General features: G+C 37.2%; 1 protein-coding gene across 1 annotated transcript in view; it reads right to left on the reverse strand.

Moving 5' to 3' along the window:
- The window catches only part of LOC139970938 (B-cell lymphoma/leukemia 11A-like), a 112,538-nt gene that overhangs the window by 13,886 nt on the left and 84,121 nt on the right, over positions 1–14,531 (reverse strand). The window lies entirely within an intron of this gene.

The raw sequence follows: 14,531 nt of genomic DNA on the forward strand, positions 1-14,531 counted from the left end.
CATAATAGATCCCTTATTTATGTAATGTTCATTACCCATTGTTTTAAAAAAAAAACATGTTTACAAGTTAAAATTTGTTGCTTTTTTGTAAATTGCAGATTTAAAAACAACTAGTATGATAAATTGGACAAAGAGAAATATGGTACATAGGAATAAAGAAATTAATTCATAGTAGCATACTGCCCTCTATTATATACCACTTCAACCTGAACAGCCCAGCCATTGTGCTAGCCGGCTCGCTACTACCATGGTGGCATAATTGCTTAGTCTACATGCTTGTCAGCTGACCAGCCTGTACAACATCACGGCAGGATAAAACAGTTTCCTAAGAGTGTGGGACTGGTTATATCCTAGGTCAAGGGTTCAAACATCTTTCTTTTTTGTTGTGGTACCTTGTAAAACTTACACAATGAGTTGCATGCTGCAATCTTTTGGGCTCTTTCAGAAAAACACAGACATTATAAGATCATGTCTAAACTGACTAAATGTATTTTTTTGGGGTGGGAGGGGGGGTGGGAGGGGGATGGAAGAATTATATGACAATGGTAAAACCTGTAAGGGTGTGTTAAACTGAGAGGTATTTTTAATGATCCAATTTCAAGATATTACCTCCCCTACATTGTAGAAGTGAGAATATGTATGAGTATTGATGGTGTATTCCCTGTACGAACAACTTGGTATCATGATTGGTATGGGCCAAAACGGTTCACCCTGTTCCTTTTAGAATGGATCATCATCACGAATGACAAATGTACAGCAGAAAGTCATAAATCCACCCAACATGGTCGACCCACATTACAACATACATGTAGTATTCATCATAGCATTATACAGTTGTGTGCAAATGTACTCTTAGTTGAATATTGATTCCAGAGATATTGTAACCAATTTTTTCCTCAGGGAGGATAGCCAGAGTGAGAGAGGTGGAGAGAGAGAGGGGTGGGGGGGGGTGCAGGTGGGGGATCTGACATGATTTTTTCATGGCAATCTGCATGACTATTAACTAAAGCAAAAACTAAACCAAATATTTTTGTCAATTATATTTTGTGAGAAAATGAAACACCCTTCCCGATCCCTATCGCCTCAACGCAAGAACCATGCAATCCTGACTGACCTATATATAAAGGAAAAACAAGGGGTACAAACTACTAACTCTTTTTTCTCAATCTCATCATGAAACATCATAACAAAAAATGTTCATCTCTATAAACTTATTCTGCCTGACTAGTCACTCACTTTCAAAAGAAACTTTGGTAGCCTCTGGCAGGGTATGCATGTATTGTATGTATGTATTTTAGATCCTCCTGCAAGCAGGAACTCGCGAAGAAGCCATCATTGGCGTATCAAAGCCTCAAGCTGACCGAAGTCGGTCTCTTAGATTCATATTTTAACGTCCATGATTATGAATTGTCAATTGTCAACAACTCTGTAACTGGACGACATACATTAATCTTGGAGTGACTCAAACTCGGGACCTTATGATTGAAAGGCACCGCCCCCCCCCCCCCACGTCTCTCACTAGTGCCAGTAGTAAAACCAAAAGAGACCGATATTATGTGAACACACTCACTTGTATACTACAACATCGATCAACCCATCCACATAGCTATGAAATTGCACCTTTGATGTATAATGTGTCATCAGGTCAATATTTATTCATTAAATCAATGTTGTTGTGCACATACATGCAAGAATGAACAATTGAATGTATGCCTGAGGCCAGACAGAGTAGACATTTTCATGGCTGATGTCTTGACAACCCCTGAATCTGTCTGCCGATACACTTTTTCCAAGTGGTCAGTGTTTTAGGTAATTTCATAACTCTCCTCTTTTATGTAATTGGCAGATATTAGTTCATAAAATTTATCACACAATTTTTTTCTGTGTCATATCATGTGGTTATTGATCAATGTCATGAGAAATGAATACATAGTAGGGAACAAGGCCAGGGTTGGCCACAATATATGCTGTAAAATTGACAAATATGAAAAGGAAAAAAAAATGGCTACATTCTATTTCTAGACATTGTCTGACCCCTTCAACCTTTTTCGTTTCTGGAAAAGCTTCAGTTTAGAGACCATAAGCAGTATTCCCAAATATGCTAGGGAGTCCAGTATTGGTCAGTGCATGAGGATAAGTCGATCAACGAACGTTTCTTACTGTTATTCTCCGACAAGTTTATCTATTTGTCTAAAACTCTTTACAATGAAGGCTGTGGGATTATAATACAGAGGATCAGTCTGAACTTACTAGATATGAAAATACTTTGAAACTTCTACCAACTTCCCGTTAAGCGAGCTCTGATTCGTTGCCAAGGTTATTACTGAGATGACTTTTAAAACGTCCTTGGTGTCACTCTCTGAGTACGCAACATAATCTATGTACGTAATAATCTCCCGTAACATTCTTCCTTCTATAAACTAAGAGATTATACCTTATAGATGGAATAATCCCCCCTCCCCCCCCCAAAAAAAATATTACGAATCGTTTATGGTTTGTACAGAAAATTATGTGTCCTGCACATTTTTAAATAACATGACTGTTTTGCTTTCACGAGCGACTCTGCGCAATGTCTGGTTTCCTTGTTCTTGATGTGATCCTGGATGGACTTTGATAATGAGGCAACAGACTGTGTATTTTGTACCTGGTGGCGTCACGCCCAGGAGGGTAAACATGATATACCCCTCGAGCATTAATTCGTCAAAGTCAAATTGAAATACAAATGGAGTTTGTTGTATAAAACATTAATCTTTGTAGTTTTGGTAAACACTGGCTCACTGTCGGGGATGGGGATCGAGGGGGGGGTCACCTGACTGATAGATTTTGCCACAAACTAACGATGAAGGTGGGGGACCACGGTCCCAGCCTCTGCTTGACCTCCCATGCTAATTTAAATATGTAAAATATAGCAGGCTTCCTGTTAGAAGGTAATTGGAAAAGTTTTGATTTTTGATATACTGCTTGGGCAATACACTTTGTGAGATCAGAGCCATCACTGTGATCCCATCAAAAGTTAAGTTTCATGCGATGTCTAACCCCCTCCTCTCACCCCTTGGGGGCTGTGAAATATATTTTGTTCCGGGATTTATTGACCAAAATGCTCCCTTTTACAAAAAGGAAAATGGCTTGAAAAAGAATAAGTATGTATCGAAATGTTCTGCACAGCCCTTTTGTAATGATTAGGCATGTTGGGAAGAAAAGGGGGTCAAGGACGATGGTGGTATAAAAGGTATTTAAAATGTTTAACATTTGCAAATGAAAAAGATTAATATAGGAGCGTGGCAATTCGTTTACAACGTGATTCTCAGTTCAGGGAAATCCTGCCCGCCGATATCTCATATGTTATTCGATGGCTGAATGACGTTTCATTAATGATACTGCGTATGAATGTATGCCACAAACTAACGATGAAGGTGGGGGACCACAGTCCCAGCCTCTGCTTGACCTCCCATGCTAACTTAAATTTGTAAAATATAGCAGGCTTGCTGTTAGAAGGTAATTGGAAAAGTTTTGATTTTTGATATACTGCTTGCAATACACTTTGTGAGATCAGAGCCATCACTGTGATCCCATCAAAAGTTAAGTTTCATGCGATGTCTAACCCCCTCCTCTCCCCCCTCGGGGGCTGTGAAATATATTTTGTTCCGGGATTTATTGACCAAACTGCTCCCTTTTACAAAGAGGAAAATGGCTTGAAAAAGAATAAGTATGCGTCGAAATGTTCTGCACAGACCTTTTGTAATGATTAGGCATGTTGGGAAGAAAAGGGGGTCAAGGACGATGGTGGTATTAAAGGTATTTAAAATGTTTAACATTTGCAAATGAAAAAGATTAATATAGGAGCGTGGCAATTCGTTTACAACGTGATTCTCAGTTCAGGGAAATCCTGCCCGCCGATATCTCATATGTTATTCGATGGCTGAATGACGTTTCATTAATGATACTGCAATGTATGCCACAAACTAACGATGAAGGTGGGGGACCACAGTCCCAGCCTCTGCTTGACCTCCCATGCTAATTTAAATATGTAAAATATAGCAGGCTTGCTGTTAGAAGGTAATTGGAAAAGTTTTGATTTTTGATATACTGCTTGCAATACACTTTGTGAGATCAGAGCCATCACTGTGATCCCATCAAAAGTTAAGTTTCATGCGATGTCTAACCCCCTCCTCTCCCCCCTCGGGGGCTGTGAAATATATTTTGTTCCGGGATTTATTGACCAAACTGCTCCCTTTTACAAAGAGGAAAATGGCTTGAAAAAGAATAAGTATGTATCGAAATGTTCTGCACAGACCTTTTGTAATGATTAGGCATGTTGGGAAGAAAAGGGGGTCAAGGACGATGGTGGTATTAAAGGTATTTAAAATGTTTAACATTTGCAAATGAAAAAGATTAATATAGGAGCGTGGCAATTCGTTTACAACGTGATTCTCAGTTCAGGGAAATCCTGCCCGCCGATATCTCATATGTTATTCAATGGCTGAATGACGTTTCATTAATGATACTGCAATGTATGCCACAAACTAACGATGAAGGTGGGGGACCACAGTCCCAGCCTCTGCTTGACCCCCCATGCTAACTTAAATTTGTAAAATATAGCAGGCTTGCTGTTAGAAGGTAATTGGAAAAGTTTTGATTTTTGATATACTGCTTGCAATACACTTTGTGAGATCAGAGCCATCACTGTGATCCCATCAAAAGTTAAGTTTCATGCGATGTCTAACCCCCTCCTCTCCCCCCTCGGGGGCTGTGAAATATATTTTGTTCCGGGATTTATTGACCAAACTGCTCCCTTTTACAAAGAGGAAAATGGCTTGAAAAAGAATAAGTATGTATCGAAATGTTCTGCACAGACCTTTTGTAATGATTAGGCATGTTGGGAAGAAAAGGGGGTCAAGGACGATGGTGGTATTAAAGGTATTTAAAATGTTTAACATTTGCAAATGAAAAAGATTAAATATAGGAGTGTGGTAATTCTTTTTCAACGTGATTCTCAGTTCAGGGAAATCCTGCCCGCCGATATCTCATATGTTATTCAATGGCTGAATGACGTTTCATTAATGATACTGCGTATTAATGTATGCCTCATCCTATTCTCCATCTCTGCACTGACAGCTAGCTAAGTGGAATTCTCTATTCATTTGTAACATATTGTGCATTTATCAAGCTAACACAGGGTTGGCATAAATTATGAGATATGTGTCTGTGATATGGCAAAAGGGAAAAAGTAAAGAAAAATCATGAATAATGCATCGAATGTTCACTAAGAAGGGTACAGCTTAAAAAGGTTGCTTGTGCACATGAATCACAATGTCTAGACTCGGAGAAACATGAAATAACAATCTCCGGGTACAAAGCATATATGATTGAAAATAGGCAGGTAATTTCTGTATATATGTCTAACAGTTAACCTTTTATATACCTGATATTTGCTACCACGTACAAGAAGGCCTTCTCCCTACTTTAGTTAATACCATATTCCTCCTCCTGCCCGCAACCCCTCCCCTCCCCCCCCGTCATATCCTGATATGACATTATAGGAACATTATAAAAACATGAGTTTTGGAGTTGTGGTGAAAACTGGGAGTGTTAGCTCAGTTGTTAATGCCGGTGCCTTTCAATCATAAGGTCCCAAGTTTGAGTCACTCCAAGATGAATGTATGTCGTCCAGTTACAGAGTTGTTGACAATTGACAATTCATAATCATGGACGTTAAATATGAATCTAAGAGAGCCGACTTCGGTCAGCTTGCGGCTTTGATAAGCCAATGATGGCTTCTTCGCCAGTTCCTGCTTGCAGGAGGATCTAAAATACATAACTACAACTGAGGATAGAGAAGGAGGAATGCTGGCGGGAGATATGTGGGTTCTATTGCATTAGACCACAAGTGTCCATGCATGGTAAGGGCTGAGTCTGACTAATCCTATCATTTCATGAAACAAAAAGTAATATACTACTATTTACTATACTTTCTTACAAGATTAATGAAGGTTAAACTTCACAACCTGTCAAAATTAACAACCCTTGTTCCCTCTCCCCCCCCCCCCCCCCCCTCCTAGGTCTTCACCTCGTGGTGATTTTAGATTAAGTTGGAAATACAGAGCAGAACTTAATTATAATTGCTGTGGCAAATGATATTGTATTTCTGAAGAGAGAAGAGAAACTGGAGGTGGGAGGGGAGGGAGGGCAGGGAGGGGGTGGGGTTAAGAGCCAAGCCATGCTTTGTCTGTGAGGAGAGGGGAGCGATCGGGCAGATATAAGGGAGGGGATGGACAGGGTTTATTCTCCTCATGTATTCCTTATTTCTTTAATTCTTTGCCATTTGTACTAAATATTTAATCACCCCATTTCATCCATCATGATTTACATAGTATGTTCTGAACCCAAAAAAGGTGTCTCGTCTGCAATTTGCAAAGACATAGAAAATAGTTTGGTTTGCAAAAATCCCTGCAGACAATTAATGCATCTGATTAAAACTACAAGTCATATTTATGATATATCTTCTCTGCACTGATTTAATGAATGATAGTGTTCAACTGTTTTTGTTTTTAGTTATGAAATTCTTATCATATTTCTAATTAAAACATTTTCCAAGTAAACATGCCCTTGATGCTACTACATTTATCTAAAATCTTGCCTTCGAAGAATATAATAAAGCTAAAAGGAGATACATGGTAGACAGTATTAATAAATTACAATGACACATAAAAGTTAAAATTTAAACAAGAAAATACAAAGAAAGAATAAAAATGACCAAATTGAAAGAAAAGGATAACAAAAAAACTAAATATTGGAATGAACTGTTGCCGGTTTGGAGACATCAATATTTCCAGAAAAATAGCCGAAATAATTGAAAGGTCGGAGCAGAAATCATAAGCACAATTCGGAGCAATGGGAAGCGTTTCTATAAATATAGGACAGATATAGACTCAACTAGAGACCTATTTACAGATCAAGGTACTTCTTTTCATGAAGATCTTTGGGCAATGATATTATATAACCTTCTTCAATAGACAATTGATTTACTCAAATGTTTGCATACCAGAGTGGGGGTAAATTGGAGAGGTGGGGATAACTTGGAAAGGTTGGGAGAGAGGTGTATGGTTTAAATACGTGAGTTGAATGGTAATGTGTCATAGTGAACTTTTACCGTTATGTTTTCTTAGTTTAGACGTGTATTATGTAACTTATGTGTGAGTCGTATAGGCGGAGTAGGTTCTAGGTTCAAACCCCTACTTATAATGAAAGTGTACATGAAAGGTCCATAATTCTAGAAAGTTTCTATTGAGAGGTACTGTAGGGACTATACAGATATCTTCAATTGATTCAAAACTCGGCAGCACGCATGGTTACACGGAGCAGGAGGCACGAACACATCACACCCATATTGATTGACCTTCATTGGTTACCTGTCTCCGCAAGGATCGAATTTAAGTCTCTAGTCATAACTTACAATATTAAAAATGGCACTGCCCCTCACTATCTTGGCTCTCTGATCAGTCGTCAGGCTCTTCCAGAGCCCATGCAGATTGCAAATCGCACACGACAGAGGAACAGACATTCTATGGAGATACGACTAGAGCCTGGCAGATTCGCCCAAAAAAGCTTTGGCGCACGATCCTTTGCCTATTTTGCACCTGATCTATGGAATGCACTCCCCAATGACATCAGGGCAGCTCCATCATTAAATTCTTTTAAGGCACACCTTAAAACTCACCTTTTTCGAAAGTATTATTCTTTTTAAACCTCCAGTCATATTGATTGTGTTACCATCTTGCCATGTTTTGATTGTTTTATAATGATAGTCTTATTGTTACTATTTCTTCGGCTGTAATAGTTTAGTATTTTAGTTTTATTGTATGCTGTCATATTTTACTGCTTTTGTCTTTAATTTCTGATTTTTTTTGTTTTTTATTAATTATTGTTTGTTATTTATTTCTGTAATTCTTAGGATGCAATATTTTTAGATTGTATTATTTTTAAGCTGTAATACTTTTTAAGTTGTATTTTTTTTTTTATTATTTTTTTTATGCGTTTCTGTGAAGCTGCTTTGAGATCATTCTTTTGATGTAAAGCGCTATATAAGAATAAATTATTATTATATTATTATTATATGCTAAGATTTTCAAACAGGTCAGCTACTACATGCATGGAATTAAATACAATACAGGATAATTGTTCATGTGTGCATTATGATTAGGCAAGATTAGAATTTCTTAATTTCATATACAGACAAAAACCAGGTCCTGATGATACAGCTGCTGAACATTTTGCCTTAATTTTTGTCATAATTTAATCAGACTTTCAGATTTGAAAAAAAATACATATTCAGCTTGGTCGGCCTGATTTTTTATTTATTGGTCGTCATTTGAAGTTTGAGACTTTCTTTTTGCAGTTCAAGTCTAAAAAAAAAGATAAAATTGGTACAAAATTGCATATAATATCTGCCAGACAGTACAGTGAATTCAAACGATGCAGACCATGCAATTACAAGGAGGTTTTGGCCAATCAAAGGCCAGTCACAAACACAAACAAAAAAGAAACAATTTAAGTCAAATTGGGAAAACCCCCTTTAAACAAATAACTGGCATCGATGGTTATCTGCTCTTATATTGAGCTTCAAGTTAAACCCAAACACTTTTTTTTATATAATGTTTCTCTAGGAGCAATATCAGCGTACCAAATTTATATTTACTTTTGTACCAGCATGTCTATCTTGACTGTGGATTGCCTTATCAACAGATGTGATTAAAAAGTATTTTTTTCTCCTTCTAAATTGAATTAAGTGAATTAATCAGCATTTTTGGCTGCAGTGGGATATTGCAGTTGCATCGGTTAGTGTCTCTATATAATGCCATGTTTGTCGCACAGTCCATATTAAACTGACCAACGTGCTTCCAGGCCTTTATCTAAAGATTCACTTCAGTTATTTCTATATATATATATATATATTTTCAGTTTTATATATATATACATACACATATATGATCAATAAAGATCAGCACACCAGAAAAATTCCACTTTACGACCAGTTTTGTCCCTTTGTGACTATAATCTAGCAGGTGAAGGTAAGAATCGAAACCCCGGATCTTTGTGTCACAAACCGAAGTCCACAGTTAACGAGTCCACACTTGACCACAGCACAGTGATTCTACTGGTGTGTGAATGCGTATAGAATGACTTTGTATAACTGTCCATGAGGGCAGTCTGTACAATGCTATGATTGTAAAATGTTATGATTGTACAGAGTGCACCCCTGGTGCTTTTTTAAATCTGATAATTTACACAGAATTATGACTTTTATTGATTTATTTTTTATATAAATATATATATATATATATATATATGTATATACATGCCTACACTGATACTAACTGACTTGGACAACATTCAACACCAGGATTAGGAAATTTGAGAGCTTAGGAGACATACTGTATATCTATGGACACACAAAACGATGGAACTGGCTACTTATGTAAATCGTCTCATCTTATATCAAGATGCTTTTCCTACTTATGTGAAATGTCATATTAATCATGTATAAAAGACAGATATTGCAATACATTACATACATGTAATCCATACAGTCTATCATGAGCTATACTAATTGCAAGGAATCTCTCCATTTTGACATAGATATACATATGTAACTAAGATTGAGGGAATGTTGCAAATTCCACAAGCAGATCCAAACCGTTTTTAATGAGATGCAAAGTTTCAGTAGGTGTCTAATCCCTCAAGTTACCATATGCTATCAACCAGCAGCAGCAAGAGCAGCAGTGGCATTGCACTGCACATGAATGTTAACATGTCAGTGTTGTCTTGGACAGCTGTGCAGTTTTATTAATGTAGGTGAATTTAGCTAGAAGTTGACACCCAACTGTCAATGCAGGAATGAAAAATTCATGGTACAATTTTTTATTCTTCACCTAGCGACCAATGCCCTTGGTTTCCAGGTAGACATTTCGAGGGCAAATGATCATCAAAGCTCATGTGATATATATATATATATATATATATATATATATATATAAACATATTAGGTATGAGTTTATATCAATTTGCGCATGTACACATTATCCACTTGGCAACATTATCTAAACTGCTATATACTTTCCCCATGTGACTGACGTTACAACTTCGGGTCACGCTCGAAATTAACTGTATTCATGTCGGTCTCGTTTTTATATTTTTTCTCTGCTTCCCCTTTTTACAGCATAAATACGGAGAGAGCTAACTCAGGGTGCAACATTCATATCTGCTTCATATAGCTGACTGTTGATCGAAGTTCACAGCTTAAAACACAGACATAGTTGCACACCACACAGGAGCTATTACAGGTCAAGTCCAACACTGACATTGTAGGTAAAGAATGGTTCCCCAAATCATGTCTGGTCTGTAATATTACCCTTTTGTATTCCATTGTCTGAAACTGGTCCAAAGGTTCCTTGGATACTTAAACCTTTTTTTTTGTTGTCAATGTGCACTGGCCAATACCATACGGTTTCGCAAAGAACGGCTAACTTTACATAATAAACACTGCACATATGATAGCCGAGTAATGTACACAAAATTTATCACTTGTATTGAAATGGACAGCATTATGTGCATTACTCACAGTAGGCCTGGCTATATATAATATATAAATTAAAAGCTATATAATGTAAACGAATGTCTAGGTCCAGTGTCTATTTTAGGATGCTAGGCTCACTTATATATATATATATAAATATATATATAGATAGATATATCTATATATATATAAATACAGACCAAATTCTACTCAGACCAGTTGAATAAATAAGTTATCAGATTATGTATATGGCTGTTGACCAAATTCTACTCAGACAGGTTGAATAAATAAGTTATCAGATTATGTATGATTAAAAATAAAACCAAATTGTGGACCAAAAACACATCTCCACTTGTAGGATGGAACTTTGGGTAACTGAATCCACTGTCAGGCAATCTATATATGCATGGTTGTGTGTATAATATGTGTTTATGATATAGATATATTCTGTGATTGTGCAATAGTGAAGAGCCTGCCGGCTTAAGTATTGCTTGAAAACCTATCCGAACCAATTTATTGTCTGTTATTTCCATTTCTCAAGCCAAATTGCTTCTTCGTACTTTATCTCTGGGGGGATCCAGCCATTCCTCAATGTAGTGTTTTATGTTTACAGCTTTATGTTTTCAAGATTACTATAGAAAATCAAGAGGCTTTGTAGTTTAAGCAACTCTTTACTATAATAAGCTGTATTACTCAAATTAAGATGTTGTGCCGCAATCAGATTTCATGACCTGTTCAAAGTTAGTTAGTTTTGTTAGTGTTCATGTTATTCTCCAATCTATGTTTAATGTCTGGAACATTACCATCTTCCCTGCCTATAGCAAATACCACCTGAGTCCCCTGTTTTTGGCCAAAAAACAGGGGAGATTGCATATCTACCCAAGTTTGTGATGCTAGCCATACGGAAGGCTCCTCTGCACAAATTCATTAGTAAACACACAGTGTACTATTTCAGTGGTCAAGCCAAATTTGTCTGCACACAGGAAAGTAGTGCTGGCCATCAGAGCACTTGTGTTGACAATCATACGGTGGCTGGTCAATTAATAAGGTGCACTCAAGGATGAAACTATAATAACAGTACTATATGCTATCAAGTAACAAATTATTAATGCTTGAGTGAATTTGAGGAGGACCGCTTTCTATAGGCAGGCTTGACCGTCATGAATGCTCCTTTAAGGTCAAATCCCTGATGCCTGCAGTTCACTTCATGTTCCAGACCTACAACTGTTTAAAGATATGCTTTATTGGCTCCAATTATAGCACGCTATAGCTAGGAAAGCTTTGTGATTACGTAATCGACCTGCCACGGACGTAAATCAACCTCAGGCTCTACAAATAGCCTGCATAGCTTCTTAACACCATGGAGCTCTTTGTGTAAACACTGTGTGGAAATATGTTTATTTTCTACAGTTTAGTTAATCATACAGCGTTCACTCAAAGACCCTCATATAAGAAATTATATGTGGCAGTCGTTGCAGACAAATTGGTAAAACGAGGTCATTTTACGACCAAGGCAGATCGCTTACGTAATCTCAAGAAACATTTCCATGATAGCGTGCTATAGTTGGGGTCTTTGGGGGTGTTTTGTTAAAGAAAATTGTGCCCATTTTGCAACGGAATAAAATAAATGATTCCCTGAAAAGTACGTTTTCTAATTTTTTCATCTTGTACACACTTAATACCACTTTGTGTGAGCTTTGAGTAAAACTTGTGATTTAAACTTGCACGCACAGTACCGTACGTATACTATACGACAACAGTTAAGCAGATGTGACCGCTGACGATTTCATTGCCTATGGTATATTTGCTTCGTACCCACACACTCCAAGAATGAGAACTTCTGCCTGCATGCTTGGCTTTTAAACCCCAGTAAAATCTACAATCTTCTTAAATATTCTCCTTTGAGATAAATCCTACAAATTTGTCCACCCCGTACTTAATTATTCCGCCATTTTTCATTTGCTCATTTTCATCATCTAACAATTAATTTTAAACTTTGTCTTTGCCAAATTATGACAAAACCAGTGGCATTTTTAACACCTGCCACAGCCCTTCTCTCAGCCGAGTGGCGTATCCTGTTTCAAGGCAGGCATGCCTTCCCGAGTCCCAAGCATGACTCGAATCATGAATGTAAGCATACTGATGACCAGAGGGATCCCGATATTCGATGCTGCAAATTTAATGATTTGGGAAATTTGGGATGCATCTCGGAGATGAGAAAATTATCCCTGCCCGTTATATCGGAGTATTAGACTTTTTTCATATATATGTGTTCTACGTGGTTACTTGTGTGACTTTGCATGGTGAAAAGGCGATGCCGTAGATGATCATGTTAAGACTTTAGCGGAGAGGATTAAGGGCAATGCAAGGTACAAGCACAAAAATGTCAAGTACGTGAATTATATAGATGGAGTGGAACTGTAGCATGAATACTGCTGGTGAAAAACTTCTCACAGTGATCATCGTAACAGAGACAAAAAAAACCAAAAAAAGACAGGAGATAAAAGAAAAAAAAAAATAAATAAGAAAGAGGCAATTTCCACGAGAGAATTTATGCCTCAACTTAATGTGCCAATAATCTTTATATTAAAAATAAATTCTATTCATGACAAAGTTGTTTGGTTTCAGCAGGCCTGAGTTTATGAAAGAGAGATTAAAAGTGCTTAACTCAGGTGAACAGCAAGCGATGGACTCTACCTAGAAAATGGCGACTGGGAACAGGGCGGAATCGGGGTGAGGGTTGAGGGAGGAGATATGGGTTTGAATGGCCCGAGGATAATGGAGGTGGAATTTTAGAAGAGGATGTTTTAGAAAGGTGAAAGCGCCATCTTGAAAATATTCTATAGTCATTCTGGCAACCACAAAAGAGTCTGTTCTAAGTTTAATCAGCTTGTCAAATGTCAATGTCCTATTTCATGTTGACTACTTTCGATCTGAAATATCATTATTCTGTCAAGTTTTCAAGGTTTGCACACATTTAAACGTGAATGACATTATCGGCAACACACCAGTCCTTCTATCATCATTGAAGGCTAGAGGTTAAATTAAAATAATTAAATGTTGAAATTGTTTTAACATTGGGTGAAAACATCAGATAGTTTTAACACAGCATCACCATGCAGAAACCTATTTGCGACTATACAAAGTCACGATTCTTGGAAAACATGCAATTTTAACCCACAACAGAACAACAAATATTTAATGCAACAGAAGGTAAGCACAGTGTAAATTTACAAAAGTGTCCAGATCTAAAGAGTAGAATAAAAACCGTGCTGAATTGTGTCGATGACAAACACAATACCCCTCCGAGAAGCTTATATAGCTGTATGTATGTAGGAAAATCTAAGGGCCTATATTGGTAACATTGATGATAACTATATACACAAGTTACTTGCAGGATGCAGTTTGCATTAAGGCCATTGCACAGAAGAAGTAAATTGTACTCTCGGTTTGAGCTTGTATGTATTTTTACTGCTAAAGTAAAAAGCTTTCTATGGTTGAGATATCGTGGAAAGGACAAAGTTTTGAACAAGAAACCAGAGACCATGAAGCATTAAGTCTAGACAAAAATACAAGGGTACACCCAAGATTTTTTGCCAAGCTCAACAAAATATGATTACAAATATGTAGTCTGGTAAAGCAGCGCACATACGGTAGTGAACATGCTCGTCAAGCGTTCCTTCGCCATTTGCACTGAAATTTAGAAATACCATATTTGGTCGTTTGTTTGTCTGTTTGTTTATTCCAACTTCGTTTCGGTTAAAGGTATATAGAATGATTATACTTCAAAATGCGGCTTTAATACAAGAGTGTCTAATCAATTATAGTCCCTGCCATTTAATTTTAGGTGCTTCAATAAAACTACGTACTAACTGATAATTGGCATTGGTAGCACACCTAGTCAAAACTTCAGAACATAATGAAATGTTTCCCCAAAAGGTACTGAAGAACTTAGCAC

Source organism: Apostichopus japonicus, chromosome 8, assembly GCF_037975245.1.
Source record: "Apostichopus japonicus isolate 1M-3 chromosome 8, ASM3797524v1, whole genome shotgun sequence".
NCBI classification, from domain to species: domain Eukaryota; kingdom Metazoa; phylum Echinodermata; class Holothuroidea; order Aspidochirotida; family Stichopodidae; genus Apostichopus; species Apostichopus japonicus.